Below are 27627 nucleotides of genomic sequence, written 5' to 3' on the forward strand. Positions count from 1 at the left end.
TCACGGCCGCACAGATTATTTGCTGTGGGAAAATCTGCAACAAGGTGTAACAAGTAAACATGGGGCCCGTAGAAAAACTTGGCTTGGGGCCCCACTTCACTATAACAATCTTCAGCAACAAGCGAGATTTTGATATGAAAAGCTAATGATTATTTTTGCCTCCATCATGTATTGTACGTCTTCCCTCCTTCATTGGTCTCCCAGTCAGGGCCGGCCTTTGGAGTGTTCGACCTGTGCCATCGCACAGGGCGCATCACTCCCTCAGGTGGAAGGGGGCGCTACGCTGGCTCCCTTCCCCTGCTTGTGTGTCTGAAGCGCCCGGGCCCGGCGACTCTGCAGCTGCCTTTCCACCCGGCCGCTACTTCTCTGCTCAGCGGCGTAACTACAACTGTAGCAGCCATAGCGGCTGCTAATGGTGCCACCGGGCATGAGGGCGCCCGTGCCACCTGCCAGGACCGGCCCCCCATGCCCGGTGACGCCTCTAGTAGCCGCTATGGCGATAGCGACACCACATTTAATTGTATCTGCGTCCTCAGGAGGCAAATACTATTGAACACTATGGCAGAGCAGGGAGGTCTCTCCCTGCTCTGCCATTTACTAGGCTACAGGCCATTTGGGCTGCAGCCTATCAGGCACAGGATCCCTGCGCAGGCGAGCGTGGTGATGTCACTGGATCGCGCCCGGCCTACGCAAGGATCCCGTCGGCGTGGTGGAGCAGCTCAGTTCATTACGGAAACAGGGCCTAGGTGAGTAAAATTTTTTTGTTTTATTTGTTTGGGGGCACTGTCTACAAGGGGGAGGTGGGGGGCTGTATGGCACTGTCTACAAGGAGGAGGTGGGGGGCAGTATAGCACTGTCTACAAGGGGGAGGTGGGGGGCTGTATGGCACTGTCTACAAGGAGGAGGTGGGGGGCAGTATAGCACTGTCTACAATGGGGAGGTGGGGGGCTGTATGGCACTGTCTACAAGGAGGAGGTGGCGGACTGTATGGCACTGTCTACAAGGAGGAGGTGGGGGGCTGTATAGCACTGTCTACAAGGAGGTGGGGGGCAGTATAGCACTGTCTACAAGGGGGAGGTGGGGGGCTGTATGGCACTGTCTACAAGGAGGAGGTGGGGGGCAGTATAGCACTGTCTACAAGGGGGAGGTGGGGGGCTGTATGGCACTGTCTACAATGGGGAGGTGGGGGGCTGTATGGCACTGTCTACAAGGAGGAGGTGGGGGGCTGTATAGCACTGTCTACAAGGGGGAGGTGGGGGGCTGTATGGCACTGTCTACAAGGGGGAGGTGGGGGGCTGTATGGCACTGTCTACAAGGGGGAGGTGGGGGGCTGTATGGCACTGTCTACAAGGAGGAGGTGGGGGACTGTATGGCACTGTCTACAAGGAGGAGGTGGGGGACTTGATGGCACTGTCTACAAGGAGGAGGTGGGGGCTGTATGATACTGTCTACAAGGAGGAGGTGGGGGCTGTATGATACTGTCTACAAGGGGAGGTGGGGGCCTGTATGGCACTGTCTACAAGGAGGAGGTGGGGGGGCTGTATGATACTGTCTACAAGGAGGAGGTGGGGGGCTGTATGGCACTGTCTACAAGGGGGAGGTGGGGGGCTGTATGGCACTGTCTACAAGGAGGAGGTGGGGGACTTGATGGCACTGTCTACAAGGAGGAGGTGGGGGCTGTATGATACTGTCTACAAGGGGAGGTGGGGGCCTGTATGGCACTGTCTACAAGGAGGAGGTGGGGGGGGCTGTATGGCACTGTCAAAAAGGAGGAGGTGGGGGACTTTATGGCACTGTCTACAAGGAGGAGGTGGGGGACTTTATGGCACTGTCTACAAGGAGGAGGTGGGGGCTGTATGATACTGTCTACAAGGAGGAGGTGGGGGGCTGTATGGCACTGTCTTCAAGGGGAGGTGGGGGCCTGTATAGCACTGTCTACAAGGGGGAGGTGGGGGGCTGTATAGCACTGTCTTCAAGGGGAGGTGGGGGCCTGTATAGCACTGTCTACAAGGGGGAGGTGTGGGGCTGTATAGCACTGTCTACAAGGGGGAGGTGGGGGGCTGTATAACACTGTCTACAAGGGGAGGTGGGGGCTGTATAGCACTGTCTACAAGGGGGAGGTGGGGGGCTGTATAACACTGTCTACAAGGGGCAGGTGGGGGGCTGTATAGCACTGTCTTCAAGGGGAGGTGGGGGCTGTATAGCACTGTCTACAAGGAGGAGGTGGGGGCTGTATAGCACTGTCTACAAGGGGGAGGTGGGGGCTGTATAGCACGGTCTACAAGGGGGAGGTGGGGGGCTGTATAGCACGGTCTACAAGGAGGAGGTGGGGGCCTGTATGGCACTGTCTACAAGTAGGAGGTGGGCGGCTGTATGGCACTGTCTACAAGTAGGAGGTGGGGGACTGTATGGCACTGTCTACAAGGAGGAGGTGGGGGCTGTATAGCACGGTCTACAAGGGGGAGGTGGGGGGCTGTATAGCACGGTCTACAAGGGGGAGGTGGGGGGCTGTATGGCACTATCTACAGGGGGGCTGAATGGCAGAATCTACAGGGGGCACTATCTACAATGGCGGGGCTGTGTGTGGCACCCAGGGGAGGGGGGACATTATACTGTGGGGGCCACTAAGGGGGCATTATACTGTGTCCATAAAGGGGTTATAATATATTATTAAATATTATTATACTGTATGGACAGCTATGGGGGGCATTATACTGTATGGGGGCACTAATAGGGCATTATACTGTGTGTGGGGCACTACAGGGGCATTATACTGTGTGGGGGGCTCTATAGGGGCATTATACTGTGTGGGGGGCTCTACAGGGGCATTATACTGTAGGGCACTATAAAGGGCATTATACTGTGGGGTGGCATTATACTTTTTTATGAGGCATTTTTTGTATGATGGGATGGGGCGCCGAAGTTAAATTTTGCACGGTGTGCCATCTATCCTAAGGCCGGCCCTGCCCCCAGTGATCTGCATTCAACTTTCCTTTGCCTCTTCTATTGTCCGCAGTGATCACTAATCTCACCTCGGAGGGGTCTTGGCCCCCATAGTACCTGCTGCCCTGGTCGTTACTGTATCATTACCATCTGATCTGTCAGGTCTCTGTAAATCATATAAACTCATCAGATGTTCTGCCCCTAGTACAATAGTGCGAGAATCATCTCCTGTTACTACCATCAGTGACGTATGAAACACCTATAGCCCGGCTCCTCACAGATGTAATATTCGTCCGATCCCTTTTTCAGACTTGTCACAGGTGACGATCCAACACGTCAGCCCCTATTAGACACGTGATGGAGACCTCGCTGACATACCGGCCCCTTTTCTACCATGTGATGAGTGATGCGCTGACACACACTGGAGGGGTAGGCAGCGGGTGGTGACGGGCAGCTGTGATGATGCGTCAAACTTTCAAGAAAGCTGCATCAGGTGCAGGGGTCACGGGGTCGCTATTGGATGAGGGAATAGGCGACGGTAAAGCAATTATTAAGTTCTATTATAGATGTTAAATCTACGGGCAGGAGTTTTGTCTTTCTGGATAAGCCACGTTTCATCTGGAGAAGGTGGTGCAGGGGCCATATTTATGCCAGACGTAATTACCCTGATAAATCTGCTCCTAGTTTATTTTTATTTTGTGATTCATCAATGGAGTGCCATAAAAGTCAATGGGTCTGTCATGGTCTATTTTTTTTTTAACATATAAAAACATTTACTACAAAAACACCAGTGCGATTTATTGTTTTTATATATAACATGTTTATTACATGGAATTTTTGTTGCTTTTTTAAAAAAATGGTGTAATTTTGTACATGTGTTTTTCCCAAAATTTTTGAAGTTCTGTAGATATGCCTATGAAGAAATCCCCCCCAATGAATACCATGCCCAAAGCATGCTGTGTTTTGAAAAAAAAATTAAAAATAGGTCACTGACCCCAAAAACGCCACAAACCCAAACACTGTATGAAAACGTTCTCATGTTTTACCATAATAACATCTGGCCACAGCATTAAAAAAACACACGGCTTGAACTGATAGACGTCAATACAGTTTTGTACAATTGTATAGCGTAGAAATGATCCCACAAGAATCTGTCAGATGACTTTGGTTTTATTTATTTATTTAAACCCTTAGCCGTGTACACGGCCTGTGACTACGGGCACGGTGGGCCGCGGAGTGTCCGCAACCACTCACCATACACACAGAAGAAGTGCAATCATTTCAATGGTGCCGGGCATTCATCCGAATAGCAGACTCAAAAACACGTTTGTGTGTATGAGGCCTTATATCTACAAAAGAAGTAACGCACAGCACGAGAACATTATATCGGAGATCATTTATAGCTGAATATAATAGTAAAAATCACATATTAAATAAGAAATAAATCTTTAGACGTGATCTATTCCATGATTTCTCTTCTGAGGACTTGGCCCTTATTTCGATGGACCTTGTCTCATAGTGACTGGGCTGCCGGAGCCGCACGACCTCGTTATCGTTTCTGTCATTCGTCTGCAGGAGGAGATGTGAAGATTTATTCTTCTTTATATATTTAATTGCACTTTTATTATAAAGTTGTCACATGACAACCTGTCCAGAAACCTGAGCCAAGGCGGTGATCTCACTACTTGGCCCTGCAGGGAACGGTTGCTAAAGCTAAATTTCAAGCAATAAACAGCTTGAGCGATAACCAGGGAGAGTTCACCCACAGTCTCATGCATAATAAATACATTTTCTTTTTTGGAGAAAGCAAATGGGACACCTGCAAGAGAGCTTTGGGCGATGGGACTCACAGAGGAAGATTGTTTGACACTACCGACATGGCACAGGGTGTGTTAGTCCTGTCACTGCTTGCCAGCCAGGAACACTCTTGTTTCCACCTGATTTTCCTCCCTGCCTCTGTTACTCGCCCTCCTCCCTTTCAATGTGCCCTTTCTTTCTGCGGGGCATCTCAGGCTTGAATACTTATCAAGTGACTGCACCATTTGTGTGCCGATAAATGCACTTCTGGCCAATACGTATTGTTATGTGGCCTGATGGCTCTAAAGAGCTGAAGATTAATTAAAGGGGATTTCTGGTTTTATGTATTTAAAGCCCAATATGACGAAAAATTCTGCTAATTTCTAATAAACTGAAGCTTTTAATTCCTCATTATTCTCAAACTCTTTGCTTACTGTAAGTGCACAGGAATATTCATACAGACCTAATAGTTACAGCTCTGTGTTTGCTACAGTGTATCAGTGTAGATAAAATATGTTTGTCTGCTGTTTACGCACATGGAATTGCTCTAACAGTTGTGCTCTTATAACGCAGGTAGCAGATTGTTTTTCTTACATCAGATAACTGTACATTGCCTGGTGTAAAATGAATACAAATGCAAATCACCAAAGCAAACTCTGTGCCTACACTAAACAACCAGAACATGCTCTGAAGCCTACAAAGTTGTAAGTGCAGTTCTGGACTATTATAAAGGGTGTAAGTAATGTAATGTACACAGTGACTTCACCAGCAGAATAGTGAGTGCAGCTCTGGAGTATAATACAGGATGTAACTCAGGATCAGTACAGGATAAGTAATGTAATGTAATGTACACAGTGACTTCACCAGCAGAATAGTGAGTGCAGCTCTGGAGTATAATAAAGGATGTAACTCAGGATCAGTACAGGATAAGTAATGTAATGTACACAGTGACTTCACCAGCAGAATAGTGAGTGCAGCTCTGGAGTATAATGCAGGATGTAACTCAGGATCAGTACAGGATAAGTAATGTATGTACACAGTGACTCCACCAGCAGAATAGCGAGTGCAGCTCTGAAGTATAATACAGGATGTTACTCAGGATCAGTACAGGATAAGTAATGTCATGTATGTACACAGTGACTTCACCAGCAGAATAGTGAGTGCAGCTCTGGAGTATAATACAGGATGTAACTCAGGATCAGTACAGGATAAGTAATGTAATGTACACAGTGACTTCACCAGCAGAATAGTGAGTGCAGCTCTGGAGTATAATACAGGATGTAACTCAGGATCAGTACAGGATAATTAATGTAATGTACACAGTGACTTCACCAGCAGAATAGTGAGTGCAGCTCTGGAGTATAATACAGGATGTAACTCAGGATCAGTACAGGATAAGTAATGTATGTACACAGTGACTCCACCAGCAGAATAGCGAGTGCAGCTCTGAAGTATAATACAGGATGTTACTCAGGATCAGTACAGGATAAGTAATGTAATGTATGTACACAGTGACTCCACCAGCAGAATAGTGAGTGCAGCTCTGGAGTATAATACAGGATATAACTCAGGATCAGTACAGGATAAGTAAAGTAAAGTAATGTAATGTACACAGTGACTCCACCAGCAGAATAGTGAATGCAGCTCTGGAGTATAATACAGGATATAACTCAGGATCAGTACAGGATAAGTAAAGTAAAGTAATGTAATGTACACAGTGACTCCACCAGCAGAATAGTGAATGCAGCTCTGGAGTATAATACAGGATGTAACTCAGGATCAGTACAGGATTAGTAATGTAATGTATGTACACAGTGACTCCACCAGCAGAATAGTGAGTGCAGCTCTGGAGTATAATACAGGATATAACTCAGGATCAGTACAGGATAAGTAATGTAATGTATGTACACCGTGACACCACCAGCAAAATAGTGAGTGCAGCTCAGGAGTATAATACAGGATGTAACTCAGGATCAGTACAGGATAAGTAATGTAATGTATGTACACAGTGACTCCACCAGCAGAATAGTGAGTGCAGCTCTGGAGTATAATACAGGATGTAACTCAGGATCAGTACAGGATAAGTAATGTATGTATGTACACAGTGACTCCACCAGCAGAATAGTGAGTACAGCTCTGGGGTATAATACAGGATGTAACTCAGGATCAGTACAGGATAAGTAATGTATGTATGTACACAGTGACTCCACCAGCAGAATAGTGAGTGCAGCTCTAGAGTATAATACAGGATGTAACTCAGGATCAGTACAGGATAAGTAATGTAATATATGTACACAGTGACTCCACCAGCAGAATAGTGAGTGCAGCTCTGGAGTATAATACAGGATGTAACTCAGGATCAGTACAGGATAAGTAATGTATGTATGTACACAGTGACTCCACCAGCAGAATAGTGAGTGCAGCTCTAGAGTATAATACAGGATGTAACTCAGGATCAGTACAGGATAAGTAATGTAATATATGTACACTGTGACTCCACCAGCAGAATAGTGAGTGCAGCTCTGGAGTATAATACAGGATGTAACTCAGGATCAGTACAGGATAAGTAATGTAATATATGTACACAGGGACTCAAAATAGATTTATTTGTAGCTATGGAGTGAAATCTGACCTATCATTTTTGCCATCTCTCAATCTTTAGAAAGGCATTGTAGGTATAGACACAATTATCCAGGGAGTTCATGCTTTGTCTTGTAGAACATAAATGCCTCTGTCTTTCCTAATCTCAAGTGACGATGTTCCCCTTCCTTCTTGTAAGGAATAAGTTCTCTAGACTACGGCCTTGGCCACCCAGGATTGATTGAGTTGATGTCAGGGTGTGTTGACTCCAGAGGAATAGCTTGGATGTCATCAATCACACTTGGGAGTATGCCAATGACAGCGGGCTTATTTAATGTGACCATTGCAGGGAGTTTCTCTCTAATGTTAACTGTGCTCTGCTTCTGGACAGTGGCCTGAAGCGACGTTAGGTTTATAATGAGTCTGTCCTGCACTCACAAACTCACCTAGAAAAACTCATGTTTGCAGAAAAATATCAGATAAAAGTTCACACTGGTCGACTAGTACTCAAGAAAACTCACATTATCCTCTTTGGCCACATTATTGTTTATTGGCATTAACTGATGGTTATATAGGTCCAATCTAAATGGAGCTGCACATCATGTTCGTCAGTTCGAGTAGAATCACGTGTCTAAAATCAGAACGAGCAGCTGCCGTGGATCTGTCCGATCATGATCACTCTCCTGGGTGTGCATGAACAGAATACTAAACCCTTGTGCGGTCCAGAAGTCATCCAGTCCTTCCCCCAGTCAGACGACGCACCCGGCCAACAGGAAAACGTGTACACTGAGGGCGCAAAGAAGAAATTGGGGGCAATTATAGGAATCAGTTATGGAAAGATGCAGGGGCGGACATAACATTGGTGCAATCTGTGCAGCTGCACAGGGCCCTAGTAGGTGGGGGCCCCACTGTAACCTTAAAAGCAGCTTTTTACTGTCTATTGGATTACATGTATGGACTGAGCTATAGACAACGGCTCAGAATAATTGATGAATTGTTAGAACGGCATGACGGCGGTGTTGGTTAGAATTTCTCATCTATCATGGATCCCAATATGTCGATCATCTTCTTGAGTAAGAAGCAAAATGTTAGGACACGGCTTACACCTAGACTTTTTCTAGCGCTACTTTTAACAATTGAGCTACAGCTGCAGTCCAGATGAGTAGGACAATGAGTTGCATGTAATCTTGTCGGCTGCAGCTGTCACCCAATAGCTCAAATCAATCGGTAGTGCTACAAAATGTCTCAGTCTGGCCCTGGTCTTTAGTAGATTTTCTGATGTTTTCATCATAATGAAGCATCTGAATATTATTCCTTTAACACCCTTTGTGTTAAAATATACATTGCACTAATAAATCTCCCTTCAAGGATTGAACCTGAGGGATGTGATAAATATTATCCTAAATCTGCATGAAGTGCTGATAGATCCGCGTAATTTTGTGATGCGCAGTTCAGTCCCTGTGTAGTCTGCACAATATGTCCATTGATCGGGAGCTTACATAGACTTCAGTGTCCTCCACCTGTCTACAGACCCTCCGTACAACGGTGCTGGGTAATTAGCCCTATTTGCAAAAGTGTGCCAGTCCTAAAGGAGTTTTTCTAAAGAAATCTTACAGAGGATCTGTCACCCCTCCTGACAGGTCTGTTTTTATTAAATAATTGCATTCCCAATGAAAAAACTGTTCTGGAGCATCTTTTCATAGCTCTCTACATTGTGCAGTCCCTCTGTTATTACTCATAGAAAATGTATGAATAAATTGATACCAGTTGGGGGTGTGTCCCTACACGGACTGACAATGTCCAATCAGTGCTGATGGATGAGACACGCCCCTTTGACAAGGGAAATTAATTCATACATTTCTAGGAGGAATAACAGAGGAATGTCAAAATCCAGAGTTGTAAGAAAATATATTCCAGAATTCTTATTTCATGGGGAATACAAGTATTTACTAAAATCAGAAATATCCAGAGAGGAGAGCGCTCCTCTATAATCATTGTATAATGAAAAGTTCTACAAATTTCTAACCGATTTTGTTTCACTTATTCACCATTATCAAAATCTTCTGTCCCTGAATTGGATCAATCTTGTTCTGCTCATCCAGCTGAGGGTTTGTGACAATATGTCAGTGTAGGCAATACTCATAGGCTTTATGTGTGTCAAATCGATTTGCATCCGTGAGGGACCCGATTTCACAGATCTCCCATGACTTGATTTTATTGATGGATCTGTGAAAACGGGCTAAAAGAGAACATGTCCTATATTTACATGGGCCGTTCACATGGTCCGTCAAAATAACAGCTGTGTGAATAGCCCCATAGAAGTACATTGATTTCTATGCAGCCGTGTGACGGCCGATAAAAAAAAATGAATTACCCAATAGATGTTTTGGTGGATCCCATTCCTCTGTGAGCAATAATACAGGTCTGATAATCGTAAAAAAAAACAGAAGGGAAGCTGCTGTAATATGTGAGTGTCAAACAAGTGAATGAACTTTGGCAATATGCATTTTCACAACATTCTGTTCAAGTTTCTGAAGACTTCTTTGGATCTTGTTCTGTATGTCCAATTCATGAACCCTGCTCAGTCTTACAACATGCTGACGCATTGACGTCTCGTCGCTCCCTTTCATCAGGAGGGGAGCATGAGCAATATTTACAATTAACTACTCGCCCCCTCCCTCCTAAACGTAAACAGCAAGAAATCTCATTCCGTCAACAGGCGCAGGGCGGAGCTGGGTCAGCGGGCGGTGGACATGTCGTCTCTGCTCGTCACAATCATCGTTATCTGCTGTATCCAGCTGCACATTCATATACGTTTAATGTTTTATTACAGGATAATCCTGGTTCTACGACGTGTGCACCCTCCGCTTTCTGCTATAATAATGTTGTATTTGATTGATCTGCATCATTTTAATCCTGCAAATTGAAGGTGCAACTAACCACAGTATAGACCCGTAGAGAAACCATCTGACTAATAAAAAGCCCCTTCACCTCGAGGCCGCCCATAAATCACTCTGAAAGGCTAAATAAAGTGGAGATAATTATAGAAGGTGAGGAAAAAGTGTAGAACACAGTAAAATTACTAATGCTCATTTAAAATGTAGATGACAAACTCTGGGTAACAGTGTGATCCGCTGCAGGCGGGGATTTAAATACTGGCAAGCTTCCAGTCACTCAACAGGCTTTGTATTATTGGCAACACACTAAACATAGGGCATGCGTCCTTATTAGAGCCAATTAATTTATCTATTTCATATGGAAGGCTTACAAGGTGTTTAAAGGAAAAGCTCCGAACACCTGCACCCCCGCCCTCCTCACCCCTGTATTCATCTAATGTTAAATGGGATGTTACGATTGTGTCACACGGACTGAAAAGGTTAAAAAAAAGTCACAGGTCAACCCAAACTGCACTAAAGACCTGAAAATACTGAATGCTGTACAAATATAAGGGGGTTAGTATTAACCCTAACACCTCTCCAAGTCCTTCTCTGGGAAGCTGAGATCTGGGGTGGAATTTTTGGTGGAATTTCATACTCAAGATTGTTTATCTGTCCTTGTGGCTAGAACTGGCATTTAGGGCACATGGCTGGGAAATGTTATTTCCATACTAGAAGAGGTAGACAGAGCAGGTGGCTGCCATCGGCGCCATTGAGATAGGGGTGGAGCGCAGTTTATGGATAAAATGTTAAAAAAAAATATGTTCTACCTATACATTTTTTGGTGTAACTAGACATTGGAGCTTGATCATCGCTTTCCTGGAGGGTGCGGCCACGGTGCGTTTATGTTGCGTTTTTGAACTGCAGCGAGTCATTTTTCAATATAAGTCAATGGTATAATTTTGGCTATGGACAGACGGCTGCTATTATATTACAATGTGGTTTTTGTACTGTTAGCCGCATTTTAAATATCCTGCTATGGGCACCAAGAGAACTTGTCCCAGACTGACAAACTAGCGGTTCAGCCGGGTCATATAGATCTGATATGTACTAAAGACGGCCAGAGAGAGGACAATTTACTTCAATCTGATCAGTCGTCTGAGAGTTTTTTTTATTATTATTAGATGAGATTCACACATCGGATTTTTGTTGCAGAATTTCTGTTGCAAATTTCACACTGAAATTCCACATCAATATATAGTACAATGCAAGTGAGGTTTTCATAGTCATGTAAAAAAAATGGAATGAGTGAAATGTGGATCAAAATCCGCATGTTATCCATTTATTGTGCAGCAGATTCTGGTATAAATTTTCAGGCTGGATCCACAGCGCATTTTGTGTTGAGACTAATCAGGCACAAGTTCGTCATTAATGATTGCCTATTTACACTTGGATTATAGTCGTGGAAAGTGATTTAACAGTGACACCCTCCATGGTTCAGGCATGACCTGGAATAGCCTAATCTGCTCCCCAGTGTGAGGACCCTGTCAAACAGCATCCCACATCTCAGCTTCCTAGACTTCTAGATATCTGCATAACATATAGTATTCTAATATCATACCCAATAGAAATGAATAGTGGTGTACAATACGCATTGTGACTGGGCACCCTTCTTACTGTGACATTTTACACATAATTTGCATTTTGGAGATATAGAATAACCAATTATTAATACAACATAAAACATCTTCTCCAGCTCATATCCAGGGAGCAGACATTATACATATTCAATAACCATAAGGTGATTGTGTATCTGATGGGTGGATATCTCCAAATCAGTGGAGATGAACAATGTCCCAAATATTGTTTTTACCTCCTGAATAGTCACTTCATTACAACATATGAGAAGCTTATGTCATGCTAATGAGTCGTTCTATTATAGTGACAATAAAACAATTGCATCAGGTCCCTATGAAGGATGAAATAAGTTTTGGCAACAGAACAAAACAAAGTAAAGTAAATAATCAAGACTGAAACTAAAGCTTATAATTATATTAATAGTTACATTTATAATCATGATTTATGAATAAATACACTGTGTTCTTTATAAGCATAATACAGAGATGCTAAACGCTTCATATTACAAATAAAAGGTTGTAAACATAGTGGTCGGGATGAGTTTCAATCTTGGGAGATGTTAGGGAAGGTGAATCTTTGTTCACAGAAATGTTGTTTTAAAAGTGAAATTTTGAAAGTCACTGCGTACATACATTACATTACTTATCATCTGATTTACATCCTGTATTATACTCCAGAGCTGCACTCACTATTCTGCTGGTGGAGTCACTGTGTACGTATATTACATTACATATCCTGCACTGATCATGAGTTACATCCTGTATTATACTCCAGAGCTGTACTCACTATTCTGTTGGTGGAGTCACCGTGTACATACATTACATTACTTATCCTGTACTGATCCTGAGTTACATCCTGTATCTCTTTATTTTATATAAATTTACAAAACATAAACTGAAAAACAAATACATAACTAATTCCATATAACCAAAAAGTCACAACCCAATTCTTATAAACAAATTTTCTTATATACATTTCTGTATATGAGAAGAGAAAACTATACCAGACCCGGCCACATACACCCCACTCTTATATACTTACATCTACACTTCATCCGAAGCTAAACAATAACTAGAATATATACAAACATCATATAAACGTCATCAAAAGTACTAACAGAAAATCCCCCGACCCGCGTCAACCAAGGGCCTAAAGAAACAACATAATAATGATGATAATAATCAAACAACATAATAACAAATAAAATAATAATAATAATAACAAATAAAATAATAATAATAACAAAAACAATCCAAAATATAATAATACTAATCCCAATTTTTTTTTTATTTTTATTTTTTATCCTTTTTTTTTTTTTATATATATATATTTTTTAATCACACTATACACATCCTGACTTTCCCTAACCTTACCCTTCTTACCTAAACTCCACCACCCCAGCCAGCATCTCGCCTCATGTCCTCTCACGTCCGCATAGTCCAGATGCTGGCCCCCACCACCACACCCAACACCCCAGCCCAGCCCCCCGCCCCATGTCCTCCCATGTCCGCATAGTCCGGGGCTGGGTCAGGCAAACCCCCCCCCCCGACCCCCTCCCAACCTATCTATTTACCCCCTTAAGTCTATCCCTATTCTAACAACATTTCTACATTATAATACAATACACGTCACCAACTTGTCCAAATACCAAACCATATACAAAATACACCGTACCCGAAAGCACCAAGTTCGGTCGCTTGTAAACCTTTTTCCTGCCATTTCAATCCTAAACAAAACAAAAATCTTCCAGTGCTTACCTAGCCCATCACCAGATAGAGAGAAGGGAAAGCCCCCCCAGCTCCCCCCCAGAGGCCAAGGTACCACGTCCACCGCTGCACCCTCCCTATCGCTTGCCCTATCTCCTTACCCTATTACTAACCCTTTCTTGACCCTATTGAAAGCTGACCCTATGCTGACCCTCACCTTTCCCTTATTCCGAGTCCTATCGCTATATTTTTTATTGGTGCCTCAGCGGAACGCAGACCCCCACCTCCAGTTGAGCACCGGTGACGACTCCCCCTCCCTCATGAAGGCAGACACATTAAGGCACCCAAAAGGAAAAGCCCCTCCAAAGACGAGAGGCTTTGGATGCTCCCAATCTGCCAACCTCCAAAGAATGCACCTTCACCAGGTCACCCATGATATTGCTAACAACCTCATCCACTAGGAGGATTTTCTTCTGGGTAGAAACTAGACATCGTGCATTCCACATAAAGTGCCTGACCACTATACTGACTAGAAACAAGGTGCAATGGTCCCTACCACCGAGGTCTCCGAACACTCCATAGGCCCACCCAGCATAGGAGAGGCTGGTTAGGCCTGGCCAACCAATGGAGGCTCCCACCCTTTTGTATACCTCTGTATTGAAAGGGCAATGAAGCAGGAAATGCTCCATGCTTTCCAGCACTCCGCCACACTCCTCCCGGGGGCAATCCCGATCATCAGAGCTTCTGCACTTTAGATTGTCCCTCACATACAGTCTCCCATGGAAGCAACGCCAAGCCAGATCCCAAAACTTCTGGGGAATCCTCGCTGAATTTAAAAGTTTTAATCCCACCCCGAGGTCACTACTTGGGCAGTCTTTGAGCGCCAGGGGCTTCTGAAAGTGGGTCATCAGGACCCTCCTGTCAAGAAATTTTCTCGACATGGTCCTGATCTCCCACACCTCCAGACCCCACCGGCGAACAATCTTCAGCGCCAGGGTGGCATAAGCCGGGAGATGTCCGTGAGGTGTACGCAGGTCTTTCACTTGCCCTCCTCTCTTCCATTCCTGGAAGAAAGGCCGAAACCACCCCCTGCAGGAGGATATCCACCAAGGAGCCCTCTCTTGCCAGAGGTTTGCCAGGTTGATCTTAACAAAGGTGTTCACTAGGAACACCACCGGGTTAACCATACCTAACCCGCCTAGTGTCCTTGGTAGGTAAGTAACCTCCCTCTTGATTAGGTTGAGCCTGTTCCCCCATAACAGCTGGAAGAACAGGCTATAGACCCGAGTCCAGAGAGGTTCTGGCAAGATGCACACACTGCCCAGGTAAAGCAACATGGGCACCAGGTAGGCCTTGGCCAAGTGAACCCTTTCCCTCAGGGTTAAGGACCAACCCTTCCATTGGTCGACCTTCTGGGCAACTAGATTCAGCCTATCCTCCCAGTTCTTCTTGGGGTAATCACCCGGGCCAAATTCGACTCCTAAGATCTTGCAGACCCCTGAGGCTCTGGAAGGGTGTCCGGGAGATCAAAACCAGGATCTCCTCCTCCCAGCCAGAGACTTTTGCACTTATCCCGGTTGATCTTGGACCCAGATGCCAATGAGTAACGCTCCACTTCCGACATCACCCACTCTGCCTCCCCTCTCGAGGAGACAAAAATGGAGACGTCGTCTGCGTACGCAACCACCCTCTGAGTGGCCTCCGGCCCCTCCAGGCCGGCCCCGACTCCCGCCAATGGCCCACGATCGATCCTTTTAAGAAAAGGATCAATTGCGAACGCATATAGCAAAGGGCTCAAGGGACAACCCTGGCGGACACCAGACCCAACCTCAAAGGGGGTTCCAACCCAACCGTTCACCAGCGCAAAAGTCTCAGCCCCAGTGTATAAGGTCTGTAGCCAATTGACAAACTCCCCCGGTAGGCCGTACCTCAGAAGGACCGACCAGAGGTACTCGTGGTCCACCCGGTCAAAAGCCTTGGCCTGGTCCAAGGACAGGATGTACCCCTCCCACCGACCAGAATTTCCCTGCTCCACTGCCTCTCTGACACTGAGGACAGCACTAAATGTGCTGCGGCCTGGAACAGAGCAATGCTGGACCGGCGAAAGGAGCCGGGATGCAAACTTCACCAGCCGATTAAACAGCACCTTTGCGAGAACCTTTCTGTCCGTATTGAGCAGCGCTATGGGACGCCAATTCTCAATACGGGTCGAGTCTTTACCCTTCGATAAAACGATCAAGGCCGACCTCCTCATTGACATTGGCAAAGTACCCGAGGAAAGGCACTCATTAAACACCTCAGTCAAGAGGGGAACTAGGGTTCCTTTAAAAGTCTTATAAAACTCGGATGTTAAGCCATCCGGCCCTGGCGATTTTTTGAGGGCAAGCCCATCAATCGCCAATCCCACTTCCTCTTCCTTGATCGAATCTATCAAAACACCGAGAGAGGGGTCTACCCCTGGCTCAGGGATGGTTTCAGCCAGGAAAGCCGACATCTCGTCTCGGTTTGGATCTTGCTTCCCCAAGAGGTGCGAGTAGAAGGATCTGACGACCTCCAAGATCCCTGATTTGGATCTCTTCAGAGATCCTGTACTATCAATCAGTCCTGTCACAACCTTACGACTCACTGACATCTTACAGTTCCTGTAGGGGTCGGGCGAGCGGTACCTCCCGAAATCCCTTTCAAGAACTAAAGATGTGTGCCTATCATACTGACACCTCCTGAGCAAAGCTTTCACCACGGAGATCTCCTCCCCACTACCCCCGGTTGAGACCAGATGTTCGAGTTTCCTCCTCAGTTCCTGATATAGGCGGTACCTACTCATGGACCTGAGGCTCGAGAGCCTGCGGAAAAATCCTGCCACCCGAACTTTAAACAACTCCCACCACTCAGACTTAGTACCACTGAGATCCAACAAAGGTACCTGGCTCTGAAGAAAATCCTCAAAGGCCTGTCTTATCTCCGCTTCTTCCAAGAGAGTAGAATTCAGCCTCCATATACCTCTTCCCATCTGGAGGGACTCTGCAATGTTCAAAGAGAAAATAATCATACAGTGATCGGAGAACTCCACCTCAACAACGGACACTGGTGAAGAGATGGCTTCCTCCTTAAAAAAAAACCTGTCTATCCTAGACCTACAACTACCTCTACGATAGGTGAAACCCGAGTGGCCTGGGGTATGCCTGATGTGGATATCCACCAGGCGAGCATCGCTAACTATATTTTTTAATGCTACACTATCGTAGGTCAATTTTTTATCTCCGGAACCTCCTCTATCTCGGGGTCTCATGACAGTATTGAAGTCCCCTCCAAAGATAACTTGTCGACCTGAAAAAAGGAAAGGCTTAATCCTCATGAAGAGACTTTTACGGTCCCATTTGCTCTGGGGTCCGTATATATTGATTAGTCTTAATTCCTGTCCCCTCATGAGGACATCTAAGATCAAGCACCTCGCCATTTCTAACTCAATCATCCGTCGGCATGTTACCGGTGCGGTGAAAAGGACCGCCACTCCGCTATAGGGCTCAGCCGCAAGAGACCAGTAGGAGGGCCCGCGTCGCCACTCCCTCCTAGATTTAACGACGTCTGCCAAAAGTGACAGCCTGGTCTCCTGCAAAAACAAAATGTCGGCTTCAACTCGGCCAAGAAAATCAAAGGCTGCAAATCTCGCCCTATCTGACTTAATGCTGGCAACGTTAATTGATGCCAGCGTCAACGGAGTGGGTGCCGCCATCATGGATGTTTGAGTTAGACGGCTTTCTTCTTCCCACCCCCCCCTCTATCTGATGAGGACCCCCCTTCTTTGCCTCGCTTCTTGCAAACTGAGGAGTCCATATTCACCACCCTATTCCCATCTTCATCCCCAAGTACCGGGTCAACCTCCCCCTCTGGGGGCAACGGCCCCTGCAGCAGGGGAGGCTCAACGACTCTAGGGTGCCCTACCATGCCCTCCCTCTTAGTATGAGAGGCTGGAATGTCCACGAGAGCATGGTATCGATCAGTAGAGCGCACCAGGGGGGTACAGGATTTACCTTCCTGGGCCAGGGCGGGGCCAGATGTATTTGGCCCTTGGGTTTTGCCCGGTGTCCCTTTTGCTGTAGGCTGAGTCCTCTCTTCCTCTCCCACACTTTCATAGTGGGAGGACTGAGAGTCCTCAGCCCTCTGCTCCCTTTGGATCCTCCTCATCTGCCCATTCAATTCGGCCTCCCCAGGGGCATCAGATTCAGGGGGGGCATCCAGATCCGAATCAGAGGTTGTCCCAGTTTCCTGGAGCGCCCTCCAAATCCTCTCCTTCCTTCGCTTCTCCGCCCTTCTCTGGCGAGAAGGGGGACCCTTCTTTGCATTCTTCCCTTGCCCCTGTGCCCCATCGTCCCTGCCCGCACCCTCACCCACGGAGGCCTCCCTCCTTTCATCCTCCGCAGGTTTGGAACAAGCATTGACAACAGAGCGAGGACACCGACTGAACGGGTGACCTAAGTCACCACACAGGTTGCACCGAATACGGTCACACGATGCGGCTAGATGACCAATCCCCCCACAATGAGCACACTTCTGCACCTTGCAGCCTGCACTCAAATGTGAGGGGTCGCCACACCGGTGACACAACTTCGGCTGCCCCTGGTAGAAGACAAGGATCCGATCTCTTCCCAGGAAAGCAGACGATGGTATGTGGGACACCGTCTGTCCCAGACGCTTTAATTTAACCATGAACGTCCAGGCCCCTGACCAGATGCCAAACTCATCCATGTTCTTCCGTGGCATCTCTACTACCTCTCCGTACCTTCCCAACCAGGTCATGATATCAATACAAGAGAGTGACTCATTACGGGTAAGAACGGTCACTCTCTTGGGACCACTTTGGCGAGAAATTGCTTGTGCAGCAAAGTCTCGCCAGCCAGGCTCGTCCTTCATCAGCTCGTAGTTCCCCCAGAAGACCTCAAGGCCCCCTAGGTGAACAAAGCTGATGTCAAACTCGACCGAGCCATGAGGATGTATCAAGGCAAAGATGTCACTCGCCTTGAAGCCCATCCCCAGCAGCAGCTCCACCACCCTCTTTCTGGGAGGGCACGCATCATTGCCACGCCACCGGAGACGGACCACATTCCTCCTGGCTACAGCCTGCCCGGCTGTTGGGAGCGACCACTGATCTCCTCGTTGCTCTCGGAAGGCATTTAGACCATATCTGTCTATCCAGAAAGACAGGTCCTTCTGCACTCCCCCTATGGTTAGGGTTTGCTTTCCCTCTCTTAAAGCGTCCAAGAGACGTTGTTGCAAGTTACCGTCCCCGGACCTTGAGGATGAAGATGGGTGGGCCCGCTGTCCCCCCGCTGCCACACCAGCATAAGACCTGCCGGATGTCACAGCAAGAGGAGCGCCAGGCCCATTGCCCCTGGTTGATACCCCATCCCCACCACCCACCACCTCACCACCTACAGACACAGCACTCAACACCCCATTACCAGCAGACACTCCAGCAACTTTATTTACAGACACCTGCATACCCCCAGCAGTTCCCACATCCACAGCCGCAACTTTTTTATTTAACCCACCAGGTCCCCCTGCAGTCATCCTTCTGGCCAGGCCTGGTCCTATGTTATGTATTTTTCCTGTACATTTTGTGTGGGTAGACACTGCTTCAGTCTCCGCATCATCAGGCACCTTTGCAGGGACGCCACCAGATGTTATAAGCGGTGTCCCCGCTGTGCCCTCCGCCTCATTAACCTCCATCTTTTCTATGTGCGGAACATTTTTGGGAAAGGGGCCACCGCCGCCCCCGACGCCAGCAGCCCCCTTCTCGCCTACACCACTTTTCAGTGATGCGGACGAAGGAGCCACTGATGTCACTGGAGCCGCCTCCGGCGCCGGACCACTCCCCCCTCCCACAGAGGAGTGGCTAACAGAGCCGGAGCCCCCTCTGTGACCGCCCTTGTCCGGAACGTCTGACGGCTTTACTGCGACACCGACAGACTTCCGGCTTTCAGACACCACATCCGGTTTCTGGTTTACCCGTTCTCCAGACCGCTGACTCGCATCAGAGACCAGTTTCCCGGGCTCGCCATTAACCGGACACGGGGACACACCCCCTGGCATCACCAGGCCACCAGTACCGCTCCCTTTGCAGGGGTTGGCGTCCGGCGCCATTTTGACCACCACGTGTTCTAATGCCGGACCCGTAACACTCTCCCCGCATTCCCGCTCCAGCCCCACTGCAGAGGCTTGAGCTGGGGGTCTTGCGGGACCTGCGCCCTGATCCTGACTTGCATCTGGCTCAGAGCACAGGAAGGATCTTGCTGTATACACCATTTTAAATGAACCTTCAGCAGATTTTTTTTCCTTTGTCTTTTTTTTCTTCTTAAATTTTTTTTTCTTTTGCTTTTCCTCCTCTGCGGGTAACTCCGCACCGAAACAAAATCCCTGGAAGGATACCGGCGACTCCACGTTACGGATCTGTGTAAGTAATCCTGGAGGCCGCTCACTGTCAGTATCAAAACTCTCCTGATTTCTCCCAGCTGTGAGTCCACCCTCCTCCTCCTCACTGCTCCTGGGTGCCTCAGAATCTGAGCCTTCTCTGGACTTTACATTTTCATGCTCCATTTTCTCCCCCACAATTTCCTTTGCTGTGTCTGGGGCTCTGCTGTCTTCCTCCACACATTCTATTTTTATAGGTTCTGCCATCTCGGCAAACCTCTCTTCATTTTTTAATTTTTCACCAAACACCCCTCCGCCTGCCAAAATCTCCTCACGTCTCTCTTCCACTTCTTTTATTTCCTCCAACAAGGATTTCACATTTAAAAGGTATCGGGACCTCTTACCTCCTGAGGCTTTTGCAGCTCTTCCTCTGGCGACCGCCAAGTCCGCACGGAGCCGTTGCAGCGACTTCCTGAGGTCCCGATACTCCTCCAACCGCATAGCCAGACGGGAGCTGAAGTTCTCCACCGTCTCTCCGGTCCTCAGCTGTCTCCATTCCTCCACACGACCGTCATCCAAATGTCCGGACGGCGCTGGTCCTTCTCCAGATGACAACACCTCGATCACCCTGCCGGACCGCGTCTCCATACCCTTATCCAGGGTTCCAGCGTCAGGGGGAGCCAGGACAGCCTTGCCCCGAGATGATCTCCTCACCCCCGCGACTGTTTGCATATTCCCAGCCAGCTGGGATGACCCTCTACCCCCCGCTGGCATGCTCCGGGAGGTAGAGGTCTGAGGCTCCATCCTAGGATGGAACCCCCCTCAGGGTACTTTCCAAGCCCAGGCAGATGGTATGAGGCCTGGGCAGATAGAATAAGGAAAGTCCCTGGATCCAAGGCCTGCACGGTAGTCTCAGCAGCTCTCTCCACACCTCCTACTCCACCCACTCCAGAGCTGCACTGACTATTCTGCTGGTGGAGTCACTGTGTACATACATTACATTACTTATCCCGTACTGATCCTGAGTTACATCCTGTATTATACTCCAGAGCTGCACTCACTATTCTGCTGGTGGAGTCACTGTGTACATACATTACTTATCCTGTACTGATCCTGAGTTACATCCTGTATTATACTCCAGAGCTGCACTCACTATTCTGCTGGTGGAGTCACTGTGTACATACATTACATTACTTATCCCGTACTGATCCTGAGTTACATCCTGTATTATACTCCAGAGCTGCACTCACTATTCTGCTGGTGGAGTCACTGTGTACATACATTACTTATCCTGTACTGATCCTGAGTTACATCCTGTATTATACTCCAGAGCTGCACTCATTATTCTGCTGGTGGAGTCACTGTGTACATACATTACATTACTTATCCTGTACTGATCCTGAGTTACATCCTGTATTATACTCCAGAGCTGCACTCACTATTCTGCTGGTGGAGTCACTGTGTACATACATTACATTAATTATCCTGTACTGATCCTGAGTTACATCCTGTATTATACTCCAGAGCTGTACTCACTATTCTGCTGGTGGAGTCACTGTGTACATACATTACATTACTTATCCTGTACTGATCCTGAGTTACATCCTGTATTATACTCCAGAGCTGCGCTCACTATTCTGCTGGTGGAGTCACTGTGTACATACATTAGATTACTTATCCTGTACTGATCCTGAGTTATATCCTGTATCTCTTTATTTTATATAAATTTACAAAACATAAACTGAAAAACAAATACATAACTAATTCCATATAACCAAAAAGTCACAACCCAATTCTTATAAACAAATTTTCTTATATACATCTCTGTATATGAGAAGAGAAAACTATACCAGACCCGGCCACATACACCCCACTCTTATATACTTACATCTACACTTCATCCGAAACTAAACAATAACTAGAATATATACAAACATCATATAAACGTAATCAAAAGTACCAACAGAAAATCCCCCGACCCGCGTCAACCAAGGGCCTAAAGAAACAACATAATAATGATAATAATAATAAAACAACAACATAATAATAATAAAATAATAATAATAATAACCAAAAAAATCCAAAATATAATAATACTAATCCCAATTTTTTTTTTTTTTTTTTTTTATATTTTTTTTTTTAAACACACTATACACATCCTGACTTTCCCTAACCTTACCCTTCTTACCTAAACTCCACCACCCCAGCCAGCATCTCGCCTCATGTCCTCTCACGTCCGCATAGTCCAGATGCTGGCCCCAACCACCACACCCAACACCCCAGCCCAGCCCCCCGCCCCATGTCCTCCCATGTCCGCATAGTCCGGGGCTGGGTCAGGCAAACCCCCCCCCCGACCCCCTCCCAACCTATCTATTAACCCCCTTAAGTCTATCCCTATTCTAACAACATTTCTACAATATAATACAATACACGTCACCAACTTGTCCAAATACCAAACCATATACAAAATACACCGTACCCGAAAGCACCAAGTTCGGTCGCTTGTAAACCTTTTTCCTGCCATTTCAATCCTAAACAAAACAAAAATCTTCCAGTGCTTACCTAGCCCATCACCAGATAGAGAGAAGGGAAAGCCCCCCCCAGCACCCCCCCAGAGGCCAAGGTACCACGTCCACCGCTGCACCCTCCCTATCGCTTGCCCTATCTCCTTACCCTATTACTAGCCCTTTCTTGACCCTATTGAAAGCTGACCCTCACCTTTCCCTTATTCCGAGCCCTATCGCTATATTTTTTTTTTTGGTGCCTCAGCGGAACGCAGACCCCCACCTCCAGTTGAGCACCGGTGACGACCCCCCCCCTCCCTCATGAAGGCAGACACATTAAGGCACCCTAAAGGAAAAGCCCCTCCAAAGACGAGAGGCTTTGGATGCTCCCAATCTGCCAACCTCCAAAGAATGCACCTTCACCAGGTCACCCATGATATTGCTAACAACCTCATCCACTAGGAGGATTTTCTTCTGGATAGAAACTAGACATCGTGCATTCCACATAAAGTGCCTGACCACTATACTGACTAGAAACAAGGTGCAATGGTCCCTACCACCGAGGTCTCCGAACACTCCATAGGCCCACCCAGCATAGGAGAGGCTGGTTAGGCCTGGCCAACCAATGGAGGCTCCCACCCTTTTGTATACCTCTGTATTGAAAGGGCAATGAAGCAGGAAATGCTCCATGCTTTCCAGCACTCCGCCACACTCCTCCGGGGGCAATCCCGATCATCAGAGCTTCTGCACTTTAGATTGTCCCTCACATACAGTCTCCCATGGAAGCAACGCCAAGCCAGATCCCAAAACTTCTGGGGAATCCTCGCTGAATTTAAAAGTTTTAATCCCACCCCGAGGTCACTACTTGGGCAGTCTTTGAGCGCCAGGGGCTTCTGGAAGTGGGTCATCAGGACCCTCTTGTCAAGAAATTTTCTCGACATGGTCCTGATCTCCCACACCTCCAGACCCCACCGGCGAACAATCTTCAGCGCCAGGGTGGCATAAGCCGGGAGATGTCCGTGAGGTGTACGCAGGTCTTTCACTTGCCCTCCTCTCTCCCATTCCTGGAAGAAAGGCCGAAACCACCCCCTGCAGGAGGATATCCACCAAGGAGCCCTCTCTTGCCAGAGGCTTGCCAGGTTGATCTTAACAAAGGTGTTCACTAGGAACACCACCGGGTTAACCATACCTAACCCGCCTAGTGTCCTTGGTAGGTAAGTAACCTCCCTCTTGATTAGGTTGAGCCTGTTCCCCCATAACAGCTGGAAGAACAGGCTATAGACCCGAGTCCAGAGAGGTTCTGGCAAGATGCACACACTGCCCAGGTAAAGCAACATGGGCACCAGGTAGGCCTTGGCCAAGTGAACCCTTTCCCTCAGGGTTAAGGACCAACCCTTCCATTGGTCGACCTTCTGGGCAACTAGATTCAGCCTATCCTCCCAGTTCTTCTTGGGGTAATCACCCGGGCCAAATTCGACACCTAAGATCTTAGCAGACCCCTGAGGCTCTGGAAGGGTGTCCGGGAGATCAAAACCAGGATCTCCTCCTCCCAGCCAGAGACTTTTGCACTTATCCCGGTTGATCTTGGACCCAGATGCCAATGAGTAACGCTCCACTTCCGACATCACCCACTCTGCCTCCCCTCTCGAGGAGACAAAAATGGAGACGTCGTCTGCGTACGCAACCACCCTCTGAGTGGCCTCCGGCCCCTCCAGGCCGGCCCCGACTCCCGCCAATGGCCCACGATCGATCCTTTTAAGAAAAGGATCAATTGCAAACGCATATAGCAAAGGGCTCAAGGGACAACCCTGGCGGACACCAGACCCAACCTCAAAGGGGGTTCCAACCCAACCGTTCACCAGCGCAAAAGTCTCAGCCCCAGTGTATAAGGTCTGTAGCCAATTGACAAACCCCCCCGGTAGGCCGTACCTCAGAAGGACCGACCAGAGGTACTCGTGGTCCACCCGGTCAAAAGCCTTGGCCTGGTCCAAGGACAGGATGTACCCCTCCCACCGACCAGAATTTCCCTGCTCCACTGCCTCTCTGACACTGAGGACAGCACTAAATGTGCTGCGGCCTGGAACAGAGCAATGCTGGACCGGCGAAAGGAGCCGGGATGCAAACTTCACCAGCCGATTAAACAGCACCTTTGCGAGAACCTTTCTGTCCGTATTGAGCAGCGCTATGGGACGCCAATTCTCAATACGGGTCGAGTCTTTACCCTTCGATAAAACGATCAAGGCCGACCTCCTCATTGACATTGGCAAAGTACCCGAGGAAAGGCACTCATTAAACACCTCAGTCAAGAGGGGAACTAGGGTTCCTTTAAAAGTCTTATAAAACTCGGATGTTAAGCCATCCGGCCCTGGCGATTTTTTGAGGGCAAGCCCATCAATCGCCAATCCCACTTCCTCTTCCTTGATCGAGTCTATCAAAACACCGAGAGAGGGGTCTACCCCTGGCTCAGGGATGGTTTCAGCCAGGAAAGCCGACATCTCGTCTCGGTTTGGATCTTGCTTCCCCAAGAGGTGCGAGTAGAAGGATCTGACGACCTCCAAGATCCCTGATTTGGATCTCTTCAGAGATCCTGTACTATCAATCAGTCCTGTCACAACCTTACGACTCACTGACATCTTACAGTTCCTGTAGGGGTCGGGCGAGCGGTACCTCCCGAAATCCCTTTCAAGAACTAAAGATGTGTGCCTATCATACTGACACCTCCTGAGCAAAGCTTTCACCACGGAGATCTCCTCCCCACTACCCCCAGTTGAGACCAGATGTTCGAGTTTCCTCCTCAGTTCCTGATATAGGCGGTACCTACTCATGGACCTGAGGCTCGAGAGCCTGCGGAAAAATCCTGCCACCCGGACTTTAAACAACTCCCACCACTCAGACTTAGTACCACTGAGATCCAACAAAGGTACCTGGCTCTGAAGAAAATCCTCAAAGGCCTGTCTTATCTCCGCTTCTTCCAAGAGAGTAGAATTCAGCCTCCATATACCTCTTCCCATCTGGAGGGACTCTGCAATGTTCAAAGAGAAAATAATCATACAGTGATCGGAGAACTCCACCTCAACAACGGACACTGGTGAAGAGATGGCTTCCTCCTTCAAAAAAAACCTGTCTATCCTAGACCTACAACTACCTCTACGATAGGTGAAACCCGAGTGGCCTGGGGTATGCCTGATGTGGATATCCACCAGGCGAGCATCGCTAACTATATTTTTTAATGCTACACTATCATAGGTCAATTTTTTATCTCCGGAACCTCCTCTATCTCGGGGCCTCACGACAGTATTGAAGTCCCCTCCAAAGATAACTTGTCGACCTGAAAAAAGGAAAGGCTTAATCCTCATGAAGAGACTTTTACGGTCCCATTTGCTCTGGGGTCCGTATATATTGATTAGTCTTAATTCCTGTCCCCTCATGAGGACATCTAAGATCAAGCACCTCCCCATTTCTAACTCAATCATCCGTCGGCATGTTACCGGTGCGGTGAAAAGGACTGCCACTCCGCTATAGGGCTCAGCCGCAAGAGACCAGTAGGAGGGCCCGCGTCGCCACTCCCTCCTAGATTTAACGACGTCTGCCAAAAGTGACAGCCTGGTCTCCTGCAAAAACAAAATGTCGGCTTCAACTCGGCCAAGAAAATCAAAGGCTGCAAATCTCGCCCTATCTGACTTAATGCTGGCAACGTTAATTGATGCCAGCGTCAACGGAGTGGGTGCCGCCATCATGGATGTTTGAGTTAGACGGCTTTCTTCTTCCCACCCCCCCCTCTATCTGATGAGGACCCCCCTTCTTTGCCTCGCTTCTTGCAAACTGAGGAGTCCATACTCACCACCCTATTCCCATCTTCATCCCCAAGTACCGGGTCAACCTCCCCCTCTGGGGGCAACGGCCCCTGCAGCAGGGGAGGCTCAACGACTCTAGGGTGCCCTACCATGCCCTCCCTCTTAGTATGAGAGGCTGGAATGTCCACGAGAGCATGGTATCGATCAGTAGAGCGCACCAGGGGGGTACAGGATTTACCTTCCTGGGCCAGGGTGGGGCCAGATGTATTTGGCCCTTGGGTTTTGCCCGGTGTCCCTTTTGCTGTAGGCTGAGTCCTCTCTTCCTCTCCCACACTTTCATAGTGGGAGGACTGAGAGTCCTCAGCCCTCTGCTCCCTTTGGATCCTCCTCATCTCCTCGTTCAATTCGACCTCCCCAGGGGCATCAGCTTCAAGGGGGGCATCCAGATCCGAATCAGAGGTCGTCCCAGTTTCCTGGAGCGCCCTCCGAATCCTCTCCTTCCTTCGCTTCTCCGCCCTTCTCTGGCGAGAAGGGGGACCCTTCTTTGCATTCTTCCCTTGCCCCTGTGCCCCATCATCCCTGCCCGCACCCTCACCCACGGAGGCCTCCCTCCTCTCATCCTCTGCAGGTTTGGAACAAGCATTGACAACAGAGCGAGGACACCGACTGAACGGGTGACCTAAGTCACCACACAGGTTGCAGCGAATACGGTCACACGATGCGGCTAGATGACCAATCCCCCCACAATGAGCACACTTCTGCACCTTGCAGCCTGCACTCAAATGTGAGGGGTCGCCACACCGGTGACACAACTTCGGCTGCCCCTGGTAGAAGACAAGGATCCGATCTCTTCCCAGGAAAGCAGACGATGGTATGTGGGACACCGTCTGTCCCAGACGCTTTAGTTTAACCATGAACGTCCAGGCCCCTGACCAGATGCCAAACTCGTCTAAGTTCTTCCGTGGCATCTCTACTACCTCTCCGTACCTTCCCAACCAGGTCATGATATCTATACAAGAGAGTGACTCGTTACGGGTAAGAACGGTCACTCTCTTGGGACCACTTTGGCGGGAAATTGCTTGTGCAGCAAAGTCTCGCCAGCCAGGCTCGTCCTTCATCAGCTCGTAGTTCCCCCAGAAGACCTCAAGGCCCCCTAGGTGAACAAAGCTGATGTCGAACTCGACCGAGCCATGAGGATGTATCAAGGCAAAGATGTCACTCGCCTTGAAGCCCATCCCCAGCAGCAGCTCCACCACCCTCTTTCTGGGAGGGCACGCATCATTGCCACGCCACCGGAGACGGACCACATTCCTCCTGGCTACAGCCTGCCCGGCTGTTGGGAGCGACCACTGATCTCCTCGTTGCTCTCGGAAGGCATTTA

General features: G+C 48.0%; 1 protein-coding gene across 3 annotated transcripts in view; it reads left to right on the forward strand.

The window, feature by feature from the left end:
- The window catches only part of ARHGAP32 (Rho GTPase activating protein 32), a 523871-nt gene that overhangs the window by 113254 nt on the left and 382990 nt on the right, over window positions 1–27627 (forward strand). The gene's annotated exons all lie outside the window — the stretch shown is intronic.

This window comes from Rhinoderma darwinii, chromosome 10, assembly GCF_050947455.1.
Source record: "Rhinoderma darwinii isolate aRhiDar2 chromosome 10, aRhiDar2.hap1, whole genome shotgun sequence".
Classification (NCBI taxonomy): domain Eukaryota; kingdom Metazoa; phylum Chordata; class Amphibia; order Anura; family Rhinodermatidae; genus Rhinoderma; species Rhinoderma darwinii.